Source organism: Symsagittifera roscoffensis, chromosome 2, assembly GCF_963678635.1.
Source record: "Symsagittifera roscoffensis chromosome 2, txSymRosc1.1, whole genome shotgun sequence".
NCBI classification, from domain to species: Eukaryota; Metazoa; Xenacoelomorpha; order Acoela; family Convolutidae; genus Symsagittifera; species Symsagittifera roscoffensis.
In genome coordinates this window covers 1969113-1986775 of record NC_087063.1, presented here as the reverse complement: position 1 = coordinate 1986775, position 17663 = coordinate 1969113, and the positions used below count along the sequence as shown (strand labels likewise).

Below are 17663 nucleotides of genomic sequence, written 5' to 3'. Positions count from 1 at the left end.
TGAACATATATTTTTGAAATTGACGCTGACAAAGACGTTAGTTTAATTTGAATTAAAAAGCAGAAATTGAGAAATTTAAAATTATCATGCGTTTTTGTCTTCATGATAAAATTAACATTCTATTTTTGATTTTAAATTAATACAGGTGCAAAACTTTTCACTAATATAAAAAAAAGTTTAATTTCAAATTTTCTAAATTTGACTTTAGGTTAATTATAATTTTAAACATTGTTTTTTTTGACAAACACACTTGTCGATATTCGTTGTTTTTCGAGTTTTTTTTCGAATTGTTCGATTTTTTCCTAGATACACTTTCCATTAAGGATACATTTTGCTGTCTGCTTTTTAAGTTGTTCTGGTTTTTACGCTGCACCCCCTGGTCCTTGACATAATTCATTCTGGGCTGAACAAACGTTGGCGCTTCTGGTTATAGATCGAGAAGGTAAAGTGTTAACCACTAGTTCTGTAAAGAGCCTGTTTATTTCTCCATACACACTCTCTCTTTCTCTCCCTTAAACTGTAATTGGAACCCCGCCTAAGCTTAAATGCAACTGAATCGGGGCTCAAATTTTGAATGGCGGGTTAAAGCAGCACTGGTCTATAGTTGCAATTCTTTTTCTGATGCAGATTTGAACGGGTTGATAAATTAGATTAAAATATCAGACTGGCACAAATTACGGAAAAAGTCCTCCTTTTCCTTCGGTCAGCTATCGTGTATCTAAAACGGAAGTAAAATTAACCCAAAAAACAGTTACTCAAAAGAGGTTATAGATCTTTCACTGCAAAAATAATTTTCTATCAATTCGCGGATCATTTTGATCATCCTTTGTTCTCAATTGGTATTTTTTTCACAACAATTCATGCCGAAATAAATTGAAAATTCCAGTAAAACATCCTGGGTTGACCTCCATAGATCAAAAATAGTAATCACAGAATTCCATAAACAAAACTAGGAAAATTTTTAGTCACATAGATAATAATTTTGCTAAAATGGTGAAATCAAATTTTCAAAAGAACTTTTCTCTTGTTTTGGCATAAAAGTAGGAGTATCGTCATAAAAACTTATGTGTACAGAAAATGTCAATCATACAGCTTCCATATATGGAATTTTTAAGTTCAGCATTTTTATGACGACAATTAAAAAATTTTAAAGTAGTTTTAAAAATGCCCCAAAATTGCTTTTTTTCAACAGCAAACAATTTCCAAATTTCTAAACGAACAAACAATTTCCAAAAAAATTTTTGAATAAAATTTTTTGTGCATACCGTATTCCTGGATGAACAAAAATTGGATTTATTTTCCGTATCGCTGGATAAGTTTGTTCAAAAACTTTCAAGACGTTCACCTCTTTTGAATGGCATGTTTATGTCTGCTTTGATCAAGTACTACTTATTAAATTTTCAAAATAAAAAAAATCATATAAATTGTTTGCCAAAAATTAAAATTTTGATAATTTTCATCATATGTTTGATTCATGGAAAAGATCTAGTCATACAAATTCCATATATGAAAAATCACAGATCATAAACTTTGGCAATTTTCTATACTTTTGATATTGCATGAAAATTTTAAGACTACCATATTTCATTCTATGAAAATTGTATGATCAGTCTTTTTGGCCAAGACGTGGGTACAAAAAATTTGCTAAATAGCTAGAATTAGCTACAAAAACTAATACGTTTTGTTTAAACATGGTGAAACCATAAAGTTTTGGATCCCTCCTCCATGAGTAAACTTTCAAACTACTTCTCTGTTTGACAACAAATATTAAGAAAAAAAACAGTCTTTTTGTAAAAAAGCAGCCTTTTTGTAATGTGAAGAAGGTGGTTAACGTGGGGTTTGAAATAGCTAAAATTAACTATACAAACTAATACATTTTGTTTAATCATGGTGAAATCATAAAGTTTTTGATCCTTCCTCCGATCCACATCCCCGTAGTTTCAACTACAAGTAAAAGTGTAAGCCACTACTCTGTTTGACATCAAAATTTTAAAAAAAGAGAACGTTTCGCCAGCAGCCTTTTTTTGTTAAGTGAAGAAGGGTTTGAAAGTTGGCATTTTGGCCAACTTGAAAGAATTAACTCGCCTTATATTTAACTCTACGTAAGTTTAACCTGCGAATTAGAAAAATTTCCTTGTGGCAATCTGTTGGTTTGATGATTTGTTATTAAGCGTATAAAGTAATTTTTTGCTAAAACTTTACAACAGTTGAATTCAAATCGTAAATTTTGGTTTTTCCCGAAAAAGGTTAGTGTTTCAAGCATTTTTAGTGCCTTTTTTGGAATCAAAAACTCGAAAATTCAAAAAAATGATTTTGTCGAAAAAGAGTTTTTTTTTAATCTAAAAACTTCTAAACAGTCTTTTGTTTGAGCCAGGTCAGTGATTGTTTGTGTTATTTTTTGAGGTTGAGAAAACTTTCAATGCTAGGAACAAATCAGTGTTACTGATTGGGTTAATTGAATCTGTACACTTATTATAATAACGTTAACTGGTTTAGATATTCTGTAAAAAGAAACTCTGAACTGTTTTGACTCATTTTATCGATTTTTACAGGCAATTTTTTTTACTAAATTTTTTATGCAGTCAAAAATTTGGCAGAAGGGCACTTTTTCTTTGCCAATATGCTCGTCACCATTTTAACGTTTCATATTGCAGGAAGCATAGAGGGTGTATCAGAAGCTGTCCATTTTATCCACATTTTGCATTTGCTCTAAAAAGTTTGGTTTGATTGCGAAAAGTGCAGCCAAAAACAGTCAGTCTGCAGCAGATCTCAACCACAAGCTTGAGTATGAGCCCGAATTAGCGCATAATGATTGCCATTTTAGGGAATCGACTATAGAATTTAAAATTTTCACAGCGAATACCCTATCTGAACTTTAAATGCTCTGGTGTTACTTCATGCAACAAAAAAGCTTTTCCTACAACTTCCTACCTGAAGTCTATAAAAAAGCTTTATTATTCACTTTAGACAAAAAAATGTCTTAGGTTCCTTCAGTCGCAAAACCTTTTCTATCCTCAACCAAAAAACTTCCGAAAAGATGTTTTGCCTTGAGCAAATTAGTTTTTTTTTTCATTTTGCTTATAACGTAGTCCAGAAATTTTAGAAAAAATATTGAAATGGCTTGCCAAAAGTTAATAGTTTGATACTTTTTTATCAACTGTTTGGTTTACGAAAAAGATCTAGTCATACAATTTCCTTATATGAAAAATCACTTTTCGAAAATTTTAGCAATTTTCTATACTTTTGATAACGCATGAAAAATTTAAGACCGCAACTTTTCCCTAATGAAAATTGTATGGTTAGCTTTTTTTGTCAACACATGGGTAGAAAAGGTTTGCTGAATAGCTAAAACTAAAAAAAATATTTTTTGTTTAAACTTGGTGAAATCGTTAAGATTTTTCATCCCTCCTCTGATCCACATACCCCTAGATTCAACCAAGAAAATTTGTTATTAAGCGTAAAAAGTAATTTGTTACAATGTGGTTAACGTGCAACTAGCGTGTGTAATGATAAATTGAATTATAAAAAGAAAACAGTGTTCGATTGATGCCGGTAAGTGAGACTTTTTTCACTCTTGCTTTTTTTCCACGTAATTTTTTTCATCATTTAAGTCCAATTAAACTTCACATTGCGCATGGAAAGACGGTTTAAAAAAAAATTAAAAGAAAAACATTGTTTCTTTTGGAATTGTGCATCAGTTTTTCAATTCAATTCGAAAATTTGCTGAATAATTTTTCAAAAATTTGCACAAATACATCGGCAAAACCAGCTTTTTTTTTAAACGCAAGATTTTAATTAGCAAAACAAACAAATTAAATAAAAAACGACATTTTTCGTTATCTTTTTTCAAATGTTTGATGGACGCTTTTTTATCCAGAGTGCAAATTGAACAAGAATAATTAATTAGCAGTTCAACTCGGCTCAATAACTACCTCAAACTAATTAATCAATTACCTGCCTAATTTGCCTACGAATCACAACAATTGTATGAGTTTCATTTCGTGGTTAAATAAAGCATCAACCTAAGTTCCTCTCATTCTAGGTTCAACTCGAAAAATTCGTAAATGTATCTGACTAAATGACTGTTGTCCCTCCCGAAATTTTTATCAAAATTAAGGTTTCGTGTAGTCTTTGTAATTTTAGAATATTATTACGCAAAAAAATTACGCAACAAAATGAGCGTGTAAATTTTAACATTGTTATACTTTTGCTTTTTTTCCGGCTAAAATCCTTAGCCTTAAGCTACTTAGCGTACCATAAAGAAAAATTGCGTTATCTACGTTGTTCTAACCATTTGAAAAATAGTAAGAAATTTAAAATTCTGGTTTTTTCTTTGTTTTTCCACATAAATTCAGCTACCAAAAATTTTACAGGAGAAAATTGAGTGGAATATCATAGTTAAGCCTTTACAGTCGTGATTCAAACAAAATTTAAAAAAAATTTTTTTCCGAGTGTCGAAGAACCCGGCTTGAAATTTTTGGTTTTCCGTCTTAAATTGAAAAAATAAACCCATCAAGCGGGCTTACAAAAGCATATTTTAATCGTTTAAAAGTTTTCATTTATAGCTGAATTTAAATCTTAACGTTTTTTTTCTTGAGAAAAGTTAGTGTTTTTAAGTTTTTTATTGTCTTTTTGGAATCAAAAATTCAAAAAATTTCAAAAAAAAAGTTTTCGAAGAAAAAAGTTCATTTTTTTCGTTTTAGTCCAAAAAAACTTCTAAGCAGTTTATTGTTTGACCCAGATCAGTGTTATTTTGTGTTATCTTTTGTGGTTTAGAAAATTTTCAGTGCTAAGAACAAATCAAAAAATGTGTTATTGGTTGATTTTTTTTTGAATCTGTACCCTTATTATAATAACGTTAACTGTCTCAGATATTGGGTAAAAAAATTCAGAACTGTTTTGACTAATTTTATCTTTTTCTACAGGCTTTTTATGGTACTAAATTGTTTAGGAAATCAAAATTTTGGCAGCAGAATTTTTTCCTTCGCCAATATACTCGTCAACATTTTCACGTTTCATATTGCACGAAGCGCAGAGGGTGTATCAAAATCTGTCCATTTTATCCACAGATTGTCCGTCCCCCTAATTCAGGCTCTTAGTTTGCAGAGCGACTGAGATCCGTTTTTTTTGCATCTGAAAAATTTGGTTTGGTTACCAAAACTGCAGCCAGAAACAGTCATTCTGGAGCAGATCTAAAGCACAAGCTTAAGTATGAGCCCGACTTCACACATTATGATTGCCATATAAGGGAATCGACTATACATTTTTACAATTTCACAGAGATTGCCCTACCGGAACTTTGAATGCTCTGGTGTTACTTCATACAACAAAAAAGTTTTCGTACAATTTCATACCTGAAGTCTACAAAAAAAACGTTTTATAATTCACTTTCGATTGAAAAAAGTGCGGCAAAAAATTTCTTAGCTTCTTTCAGTCGCAAAACTAGTTCTATGCTCAACCAAAAAATATCCCAAAAAACTGTTTTGCCTTTTGCAAAAAAGTTTTTTTTTTTACTAATTTTTGCCTTTAACGCAGTCCAAAATGAAATTTTCAACTCAAATAAAACTAAAATATAATGAGTGTTTTGCTTGCAGTCAGAATTCTTAGTTTTTTAGATTTTATATGCCAAAATAAATTTTTTTAAAACAAAAAATAGGCCAGGGTTTCATTACGAGGCCAAACTGCGCATTTTGTGATTTGTATTGGGATTCCGCAACGAGGACGCTCACTTCGTTCTTTTTTGTTCTTTCAAATTTTTTTTTATTTCCGACATAACTTAACATGTTTAAAGACTTTTCTCTGGAATCCAGGAACATAGAGACTGAAAAATAAGCGCCTATCCTGTGCACAGTTTGGCGTCGTAATGTTTTGTCCAATAGTTTTTTTAAAGTAAAAGGTTTCTAGCCGTATACAAAAAAATATGTTTATTCTAATACTGTGTAAATTCAGAATTTAGAGCAAGACCGTGCATGGCGATTGCAATTTGTCTGTGCGACTTCTGAGACTTACTCAATGGGTTTCGTTTTTATCGGAAAACCCCTAGTTTTTGTGTTATTGAATACAATACAAAAAAAATAAAGCAAAACTGGCAGCCATAAAACTTTCATTAATGGAGTTTTGCTTGTCAAAAATGTTCAGACAAAGAAAAATGCTTATCATAGGTTAATTTTACGTTTTTCTGCACGTTTGCAGTTTATTGAAGCTATACAATAAGCATTATTTGATTTGATAAGTACAAGATAAATTTGTTCGATCAACACGGGTGCCTACAAAAGCTCTGCTAAGCGGTCTGTCCAAGCAGGGTTGTTTACGCGGTCTGACCGAATTAGGCGTAAGTAACCGATTATAACGGATTATTATGATGATTTTTTGAATATTATAATTGATTATAATTTTCAAAATTAGGCTTTTAAAGGATTTATAATTGATTATAATCGCGATATTTTCCAAGAGATTACAATATCTTACAATCGATTATAATTGATTATAGTTCTTACAAAAACCTCTTAAAATCATTTATAATCGATTATTATCTCTTACTTAGCTAAAACTTTGTCAATTCAAAACTATATTCGAATTATATTTTATGGGTTATTATTTTTGTGTCAATAAGAAAATCTCTAAAAGAGAGATCTCTTGAACACTTTGGTTCATGTTTTACCACGAAACAAAAGTTTTACCACGAAAGTGAAGTTTCATAGAGATCCTTTCATTAGTCGAAAAATTCCCGCGGTAGATGAAAAATAAATTTTCCGAATCAATCATGAAATTAAATCAATTTGCTGATGTTTTGGTGGTTAAAAAAGCTTAAAATATTTATCACAAAACAACCCTAATGGAGAAGAAATGAAAAAAAAACCTTATAAATTGGAATTTATTGGAAAAATTCAAAAACGTTTTTCTCATTTTTCATAGGAATCAACATCTTCAAAAAGCATAAAATATACGCAAATAAGATGCAACTTTGAAGACAAAATAGACAAACATAAGGGACTATAATCAATTATAATCTATTATAATGGATTTTTGTGCAAAACTAATGAATTAGAAATTTGAATAAAAATAATGGATTATAATCAATTATAATTGATAATAACTGTGTCAAAAAAAGAAGAATAAATAATCGATTTAATCAATCAAAATGGATTAAAATTAATCATAGTTTGGTTTTAAAAAGAGAGATAATAATCGATTATTAATTAACTTAAATCGATTTTTTTCTCAATTTCAGTAAAACTGATACTTAAACCGTAATATAATTGATTATTATTGCTTGAAACTGGATGCGGGAACCTAAACGTAAAATTTTTTTGAAATGAAATAATTGAAACGAAATCTTTGAAATCTAATAAGACTTTTATATCTTGTAAGAATGAATTCGAAACTCTACGAAATTCTTTCTTGATGCATGCACCAATTCAGAAACTTATTAGAATCATGCTGATGAAAAAAAACTCTCAGGTAGTTTGAAAAATTCTAAAATCTTATGGAACTGCTGCGTCGGGTAGAAAAGCAATAGTAAGATAGGATTGGTTAAATTGTTAAGGAACAAACTTTTCCAGTCATAAATAGAGCCTTGAAAAAATTCACTGAGCTGCGGAGTAATTCTGTCTGAAATTGAAAGAGTTTTCTAAGCGATATTTTATTGGAACAAAACAGATCGAAAACACAATAAAACCTACAAGTTAAAAGAAAAAATTGCAAACTCACCCTGTTGCTAAACCGATGTATTGAAAAATTCTCATTAGAATTTGCAGTTTTTGTGTATAATGAATGCATATAATCAATACCCAAAGGGTCAATTCTTTATAAAATCAGATACACACCAAAATGTTTAGAAGGTCATAATGATATGAACTAGATGGAATTTCAAGAATATAGTTTGATGAACTCAGAGGGTTCTGCGGGCAAAGGAAAAGTTACTTTCAAATAAACTGCCCGCTCGTCGATTTGTCAGTTAAGATGGACTTATAGGGCTAAAATTGAAACGCTGACTAAGTTTCAATGTTTATGTCGATTGCAAACGGAATTTTGCGTATAGCTGCGTCGATTATGGAGGAAAAGAAACCAACGAAAAGAGGAAACGAGAAAACGTAGAGAAGTACTCAACTAAAATGCGATGAAAGGGCATTGATGGTATGAAGGAACCTGCGCAGACCTACCAACTGTCCGAAATATCAAATAACATACAAAACAGTAAGTTAAGGCGAAAACAAACCAATGAAATACACACAAGTGTTAATATACAAACAAAAAAATCGCGCTTTTTCTTTTAAAAAAATGGTGTTTAGAAAAACATGATCAAACCATTTTCACTCTTTTGATGATGATTAGTTTTATAATTACAATTATGTTCAGCACAAATTTCATTGCCGCTTCAAATATAAGACTAAATTGCTCAATGCAAAATAGTTTCAGGGGTTTGACATTTAAACAAAAATAACGCTAAAGCGAATAGAAACTTTTTTGTACTGCCAATGTATTATAGTTGTACAAATTTTATCAGCAGAATTTGACCAAGTACCTGTCAGTCAGTTATTTAGGACACGTTTCTGATTATATGTTTGTCATCAAAGTCCATTTACTAGTTTTAATCTTTAAATGAAAACAAATACCAACTTTTTCCACCCATTTTTCATTTTTTTTCAGAAAAAAAAACAACTGAGTCAGATGAAATAGGGGCTTCTTTTCAGATATTTTTGAGGTATTTTCGGTTAATTGGGATTTATGTCAAAAGGAACACCGGTAATCGGTTAATGGACCATGGTAGGGAATGAAAATAAGGAAGGAAAACTGAGGAATTAAGACGGTATAAATGAGGAAAATTTACATTATACCGACCAAACTAAACGACGTCTAGTATACCATCGCATAGTTTAACGCAGACTGCTACTTACTATCAAAATGAAACAACAAAAATGTAGCGAAACTATGAAATGGCAGGAAACGTGAACAAAAAGAGCAGCAACAGCTCTGTGGCGAAAATTGAACTTCATATGCGGAACTTCATGCTTCAGCGACTTTTCTCAAGATATAGCAAGCACTGATATTTTGGCAACCGTTTTTTGGGAAGTCTTGGCAAAAGTTAAACTAAAATAGTTTTCATCATATTTACTTTTTGGTAGCTCCGTATCATTGGCGTGCGAGGGGATTCATTAGTCGGAACAAAAGTAAAGTAAATGGCAGTCGGGCTGTGTTTTCGTCTTGAAAAAATTTTCAGTCATAAAAATTTACGCATAAAAATTTATCAAATCACTATCCGAAAGGCTATTTTTTCAAATTGAATTTCACTTAGAATCAGTTATGGTAAAAATTGAAATTTGAAAAAAGACAGTTTGCCTTCCATGGTCCAATTATAATACCTTTTGCACAAATAATTCTAATTAACGGTGCCTAAGTTGCTACATAATCAAAATTCCCAGTATTTTATTCACAAATAATTGCTAAAACGTTGAAATAGTTTTTTTACTGGAAATCCTAAAATTTCAGGTCTTGAATAAAAGTTTCGCGGTTTATCCTTCTCTAATAAGTCTGCTCGCTGTTTTCACTTGCTTGCAACTGAACGAAAAATTCTATCTTTGTAAGCCAGTTTTTCTCTACACCTGGACGACTGAAAGGGCAGTGATTTGCTATATTACTCGACCCATTCCGATTATTACTTGTGTTTCTTGATTTTCCGTAGAAAAATCTAAAACACACCACAACACAAATTTCTTTCCCATCTTCACTGGTCAAAACAATAAACCTGAAAAACACACGAATAAAAAGTTATTTTCCATTTTCAATAGTCGGAACAACAAGAAGCTATAAATGCGCCCAAAATTGGGCTATTTAACGCAGACGTAACAACCGAATACTTGTCACTCAAAAATTACAAAATTTTAGAATCGAACTTCAAAACTTGAGAAAAAAATGTGAATGAAATTAAAAAATTGTTTTCCACTGATCTGTACCCCCGAAGCCAATTTGTTAATTTGATTTTTAAAAAAATGAAGTAATAATTGCGATTAAGATGTTTTTTCTACGACCAAATTTTGGCCTGTTAACTAGTCTCTTTCAAACAGAATTTAGAATAAAAACTGAAAATTTTTAAAAACTTTTAATAAGTCTAGTTTGGAACTAGTATCTGGCTTACAACACGTAAGCGGTGAGCTAAAAATCTGCAAGTTCAGTTGAGGAAGCAGTTTTTTTTTATTATTTGGCTACGAGACGAAAATTAATCAAATTGAATTTGTGGGCGACAAAATTTTATAGAAAATATGTTGATAAACGTTTATAAGTTTTTCATCAGTTTTTGTAACCATAATTAATATAATTTTGCTGTTAACAACACAATTTTATGACAAACCCATTTTCAAGGCTTACCAACGCAAAACTAAGGTATTTTTGGTGCCTTACGATTTTTGCAAAAAGTTTTGAATTCAAGAAGTGTCTGTCAACGAAAAACTAGAAATAGAAAAAATAGCAATATAATAATAATAGTCATAATGCAATTTACTGTTATTAAATTAGTTAGTTCGGCATGAGTGCAAAGATTTGCTGAAAATAGCCCTACCGATGTTTTTTTTTTCAAAATTTCCTTGTTGTTTTGAAAATTCACTGATTGACTGAGAACGATATATAGCTCAAAAAGTAGTTTAATGCAGATAGTTTTTGCACTTCTTTGTCTCATCGATGGCCAAATTCCACTCACGCTAAAAACTACCCATAGCCAATCTTGTTCGTCAAAATACAATTTGATTGTACCAGTCCTGACAAAAAAAATTAAAATTTTGAGTTTGATAGTCGTCAAAGTTTTAAAATAGTTATACTTTGCTGCAAAGATGTGTTCGACTACAAAGTTTTGACTCTGAACTGAACTTATTTTTACCATTATGGGTTCGATGTTACAATTTTTATTTTTATTCGAGTTTTAAGCTAAGCATTTTTGATTTTGACTTGAGATTTCCAAATACAAAATTTTGTCATTTTTCCAGTCAGGTTGCAAGCATTTCTAGGCGGACAAAGGTTTTCGGCCGAGTATTGAAGTCGCGTTTGACCTTGATTTATCGATTTGTTGTTGTTCCGATCCACGCCCTAACAGCGGGGAAGCACTGTCGCCGATGGCGGAATTCCTTCTCTCAAAGCATTTACAACCTTTTTTGGCAGGTGATCCGAAACTTAATTTACTACTTGCGTCATGAAAGTATAGGAGTCTTTTTGATTCCACCCTATCTCATTTTTTCAGATCATTTGTTTTTAAATAATTCTACGTATCAATATGGCTAAATGCGCGACTTCACAATTTAGAGTACTGAGAATAAATCAGTTCACAATAGTTAATTTGTTCACTATGTGAAATTTCATTGCATGATGGCAAGGTGAAAATAGTTTTCAATATCGAATCTGAAAGATGACTTGGAGGGTGGGGGTGGTTGAAAAAAGCTTTCTGATGGTATGTTACATTCTGGTAGGATGAAGTGAGTAGCATCTCTGCTGGAGTGATTTTAATTTGACTTCTACCATCGAGACCGAATTGAGTAGAATCGGGTGGATCGAATAGAGCAGACGGGCACAGCAGAATTAAAACTAAATTGCTTCCCAATACTCTTTGGGCCCCCAGGGTGTGTTATTTATCTGCCTTGAATTGAAAAAGAAACAAGCGTTTTTTACTACAAGGGTTTTCTAAGGTAGAATGTATCTCGAAAATGCCTACAACTAAAAAAAAACAGATCCAAAAGTATTGAATAGCTGAGATTGCCATCAATAACGCAATCGCGTCCTATCGCCAAAGAAGCTATAAATCATAAATTATTTGATTGGAATGCAAAATGGGTGAATTTTTGAGTTGAAAAAATTTAAACAATAGTTTAATCGCTTTGGATTAAAAAGTGGCGCTTAATTTCGGCTAGCGAGTAAGTGTTGTAATAGATAATGCTCTCAATTAAGCCGTGAAATTTTAGTTGTTCTCCAGCCAAATTAATTTTTGAAGCTCCAGTTAGCGATTTCTTGGTAGTGAAAAGTTTCAAAAATTTGAATAAGTTCTACAAAGAAAAACGTAAGAAATTTTGTTGCAAATTTTTTCGATTTTGTTTTGTTTCGTTTTTCATTTTTTGAAGGCAACTATAGTAATATATATATTTTTTCTAATAATGTTTTTAGCTCTCAATGTCGCTTTAGTCGCACTCTAGGCCAAAAATATGGCACAAAAGGCGTCAGGGCGCGTACAAAATACAGCAAAAATACGTCACTCGATCAAGTTCTCGTTTTTCTTCTCATTTCACTACGCAAAAAATACGGAAAAATACTTATCTGAAAGTGAGATTGCTCGAATATCAGAACAAAATCTTGAATGTTCCGGCTGCACTTAAAGGCCAACTTAAAAAATTTTTGGTTGAAATTTTAAAGAAAAGATCAAAAAAAAGAAAATTACCCACCCACACGCTTAAACTTTTTTCATTTATTCTCTCGCTAATTTAAGCTACAAATGAATGTATTTAGCTTCTTGTATTCGAATAATACGACCCATTTTTGCCTCAATTTAATTTGGAACGCATTGTATCGAACGTTAATTATCCCCAAGTGGCCAAACTAGCAATTTTTAAATCAAATTAATTTTACCAAAAATGATAACAGGGGAAGTATAAGTTTTAAAATTTGAGCTCAAAACAACAATATTTATCAGATGATTTTAAAAAAAAAACAGAAAATACTTGGCTAAAATTTGAAAAAATGACTGAATAATAAAAAACTACCCTATGCATTTATAATTCACATTTTCTAAGAAAGTCGGAACAAAATCTATGAAATTGTTAATTTTTTTTTTCAAAATTCAGAACCCATACTGTGCCTAAAGATGAATTACTCCAGCTGTTTTACAAAGTGTTTGTGTAAAAGTATAGCATTTGATTGATAGCTAAAAAAGTCACGTTTACTTGAAAAAACTCAAAATCTTGATTGGCTTCAGAAAAAATCTTAAACGTTTTGCGCAAGTTTTGAAAGCATCACCCAAGTAAAACTTTGTTGGGCTGTGTAAGAGACTTCTTTTGTACTGAAATTAGCAAAAAAAACTTAATCAATAACGCAAAAATATCTCAGACAGGATTCAAGTGATGTTTTTTACTGAAACTATTTCAATTACTATTTTCAAAACCTTTTCAATGTGCCAGGAAAACCAAATACGAGAAGCTGCGGCTGCTTTTTGTTAATATTCATTCAAAAACCTTTAGTAATTGTTCCGATTAAATATCCCTTTGCTAATTTTTTTTCTAATATCATTCAATATTATTCAAAAGGTAAGGTTGTCCTGAACTTATATCACAACTTATAACACGTTTGATTTTTTTCGTAAGATTTCGAGACAATTTGAGAAAATTAACGCTCGATAAACTCCGCGCTATTAACGATGTATTCCCCGATATATTAAAGTAAGATTTAAGACAATTAACGCGCGATGTATTCCGCGCTATTAACGCGTCAGTGGAGATTTATTCCGTCTTCGAAATCGTTCAAAATTGGTTGAAGGATGCTAAATTGCCATAATTGATTTGTTACTAGAATCAAATTATTTCACTTTGAACTTAATATGGTGTGGGGGTGATGATTTTCACTAAAAATCTCATTTTAAAAAAATAGCTTTATTTAATTACTACTTCATAGAACAGTTCGAAAATTCAGGGCTTTGCCCTGATACGGGCAGCCTTGTTTGTATTAAAAATTGCCAGTGACTACAAAATTGAAATCAGAATTGGTTGATCTATGTTTTCGCTTTTCTTATAATTATTTTTTTGACTAACTTTAGACTATTTTTCTACCTATGTTTTGATTATCGTTGTTCTATGGGTCAAATTTTTCGACTACCAAACTGAAGCATCTATGATTTTTAGGAAAAAACGAATGTTATCATTTCTCTCAAGTTGAGTTGTTGTGCTGAAATCTGAATTGAAAAAAGTTTCAAATATATATGCTAATTAATATGGTATCTAGAAGATTTTTTTACTTAGCAAATTCATATCTGAAATTTATAACAGAAGAAACTTCACTTTAACTCAAGTTTTTTTTTACCGCAGGTAGCCTAAGGTCACATAATTTTTAGATAAGCACTTCTCCGTACGGCAATAAATATTTTGTTGCAATACGGATGTTTTTTGAGCTGAATTTTTTGATCGATTTAAGTTATTCAAAAAATTTCGACGGGTAAAACAACATCAGGGGTGATTGATTGGTTTCCATTGTGCTCGTCCTATATTTAGTTTGTGCCAAGCATATATTTCAATTTTAGTGGCCAAAATAGCTTTTAGATAGATTTCGACGTATGTTTCAATTTTCCTGGCCAGGATTGCCCACGTTTTGACTTTATGCTTGACACAAACTTGCGTCTCAACTGCTTTTCTTGCAAAAAACTGAGCTCTTTTGAATTTGAAAGAGAGAAACAAAGGTTAGGAACATCGACCCGGGTGCATAAAACGCATAATACCCAGTAACTCAGGCTTGCTTCAGCTGGAAAATATGTTTTCGAGAGACAGAGTAATTTACCTCCAGTATGTTTATGTTTTAAAATGAAGCTTTCAATGCTCAGTGAAAGTTGACGCTCTAGCCATCCTGGACGACGTTCTCGACTCATATTTTGACCACACGTACCTAGTAAATGTTATAATTTAGATCTGAAATAATCTTTTTCAGATCTAAAATTCAGATCTGAAAAGGGTTGTGAAGTGTTAAAATAAAACTTAGATACTTAAGAATGGGTTATTTTCGATCTGAAATTTTGTTTTCCTGATTACCTAAGATCTGAAAAAATCTATTTCCGATCTGAAATTTAGTTTTTCTTGGTTATTTCAGATCTGAAAAATCAAGGTTTCTGATACAACTTTTGCTATTTTTGAAATTTTGTATTTGATAGCTTCTGCTAGTTACTAGCAGGCACTCAGCAAAATCTCAAGTTGGAGACTGCCAAAATATGTTTTCCCAAGCATGAGGTAAACATTGGAAACGCATGAGTAGAGCATGAACATCAAAAATTTGACCGATCTTTAACACAGTCTTAACACAGTTTTTTTACCGCTAGTTTGTTTTTATTTCAATCTAAACATAATTGTGTATTGCAGAAATATCAAAAAACAAAAATTAAGTTTTTGCTTGAAATGCATAAATTATAATTCAACAAAGGATTTCTCAGATCTGATATCAGCTCTGAAATTTTGTTTTTCAAGGATATTTAAGATTTTAAATTTTCTAAATCAGATCTGAAAATACAAACTTTTATCAAAATCGGAAATAAAGAATTTCAGATCTGACAACCAACATGTGTAAAAAATAAAGAGTTTCAGATAATGCAAATTCTCTGGGTACGGGCAGAACGGTCGAATGATGTCCGGTTTTTTACCCAAAATAGGATGTTCGAAAGAAAGCTTTGGTCGAACAAAGTCGAATCTCGGGTCAAGCAGGGTTTAACCATGAGTAAAACAGGGTTGATGTAGTCAAACAAGGTCGAACTATGGCTCCAACAATCTTGTACCCAGTAAGTTTTCTAAAACAGATCTGAAATAATCTTTTCAGATCTAAATTTCAGATCTGAAATAGGTTGTGAAATGTTTAAATAACCTTTGGATACTTTAAGGATTGGTTATTTCAGATCTAATTTCAGGTCTGGAATTTGCTTTTTCTTGGTTATTTCAGACCTGAAACAATCTATTTCAGATCTAATTTCAGATCTGAATTTAAGTTTTTCTTGGTTATTTCAGATCTGAACAATCAATGATTCGGACTCATTTTTTGCTATTTTTGATTTTTTAAGCTTCTGCTAGCTACTAGCAGATACTCAGCAAAGTCTCAGTTGGAGACTGCCGAAGTATGATTCACCAAGCATCAGATAAACATTGGAAACGCATAAATAGCGCATGAAAATCAAAAATGTTACAGGTCCTCTAACAGTTTTTGAAAACTTTTAAAACAGTTGATCAAGAAATTTAGTTCAAAAAAAAAATAAAAACTCCATGTTTTGCTCGAAATTCATAAATTATATTTTAACAAAGGTTTTCTCAGATCTGATTTCAGATCTGAAATTTTGTTTTTTTTCAAGGTTATTTCACATCTGAAATTTTCAGTTTCAGATCCAAATTTCAGATCTGAAATTTGTAAATTCTTATCAAGATATGAAATAAAGAATTTCAGATCTGAGAATCGACTTATGTAAGAAATAAAGATTTTCAGATCTTGCGCAGAAAATCCCCTGGGTACGGGATGTCAATTACATGCGTTAGCGTTAGTTTGAGTTGCGAGCGTTTAAATTTTGCTTTAAAACTCATTTTGCAGTAATTTAAAACAAAAGCAAAAAATTCAAAAAATTACGACTTGCTTCGGATTTCTTAATTATCCCTTATATAGTTCCGTATTACCTCTAGTAAGAAATTTTAACCTCTTTAAAGGAATAACTCAACGGTTAGGCATACAGTTTTTGACCAACTGCTGAAAAGATTATACCAACTGTACCAAATCTGTTTTTTTTTCTGTTTATAAAGGATCCTTTTATTAAGTTATCTGTGAGGTTGAAACTTCTAAAAAAAATTGTAGATTTGATCAAAGATCTTAACTAACCGTTTTGCTGTCAAGAAGCAATACAAATGTGTATAAACAATCCACTAATATCTCAAGAATTCTCAGTTAAAAAGTGAAAATAAAGTGCGGACAATTAGCGACAAAATATCAGAAGGTGGTGTCTAAATCAAACTTAAAATGTCGGGTTCAGTTTGGGGCTCTTTTATTCGAATAATTGTAGCTAGACTTCCTTTTTCTAAAGTGATGGTTTGGAAGCAAATTAAGTGAAATAACTTTGTGGGGAAATTAGATGTTCAGTTAGAGATTGCGTCTTTTGTAGAACGACGTTAGAATAAAAACGATAAATGCTGCAACAAGGCGTACTGTTTCTAATTCATATTCTTTCTTTTGCAATTTTGACATTTTTTCACCATTTTTATCAAGTCGCGTCTGAAATAAATGAAGCGAAAAAAGAATCGAGTTTTTTTTAAACGCCATTCATTGAATTCAATTACTCAATCTATTACTTTCATTTTCTTAACACTTAGTTAAGATGGCATATTAGGATGATAGGAAACTGAGGAGCTTGCTACATTTAAATGGTAACATATATAAAAAGTAAAAGTATATTGTACCATCGAAGCGAGGGAGTGAGCCAAATGGAACAGAGCTAGTACGAGCTGGAGAAAAATTGACGCTAAAAGACTGCTGCTGCAAACTGAACGACCCTAAGGGCAAAAAGCAGGGTAAAAAACAATTCATAGTCCTACTGCTTTTTTATTCAGCTACAACCCGTGCCTTTTAAATGGTAACCCTTAATCCGAAAGAAAATAATTTGGGCTCAAAATTCCTCCAATACCAACGCCGTCTAATGAGCTCAGAAAAAACGCACGAGCCGATAAGCTTCATAGCAGACAAATACACAAAATGAAACCTCGATGAATTATGATTTGATCAAAAAACTCATCTTTTGATGATATTGTCTCATCTGAATGTTCTTGTTTTCTGCAACAAAAAACAACTAAAATTGTCACAACTCGATATTTTTTATTCATACTTGGGCTAATTGTATCGATTGTTTTATTTTTTTTTCATTGACGATTCGATTATCATTTGTTTATTTTTCTAAAATAAGAAACGAAAAGAAA

General features: G+C 31.4%; 1 protein-coding gene across 1 annotated transcript in view; it reads right to left on the bottom strand.

Moving 5' to 3' along the window:
* Window positions 1–17233, bottom strand: part of LOC134838900 (junctophilin-1-like) — a gene marked incomplete in the record, with an annotated part of 55298 nt that extends 38065 nt beyond the window's left edge. The window contains 2 exon segments of the mRNA XM_063854204.1: window positions 367–718; window positions 16576–17233.
* Between the last annotated feature and the right edge of the window lie 430 nt (window positions 17234–17663).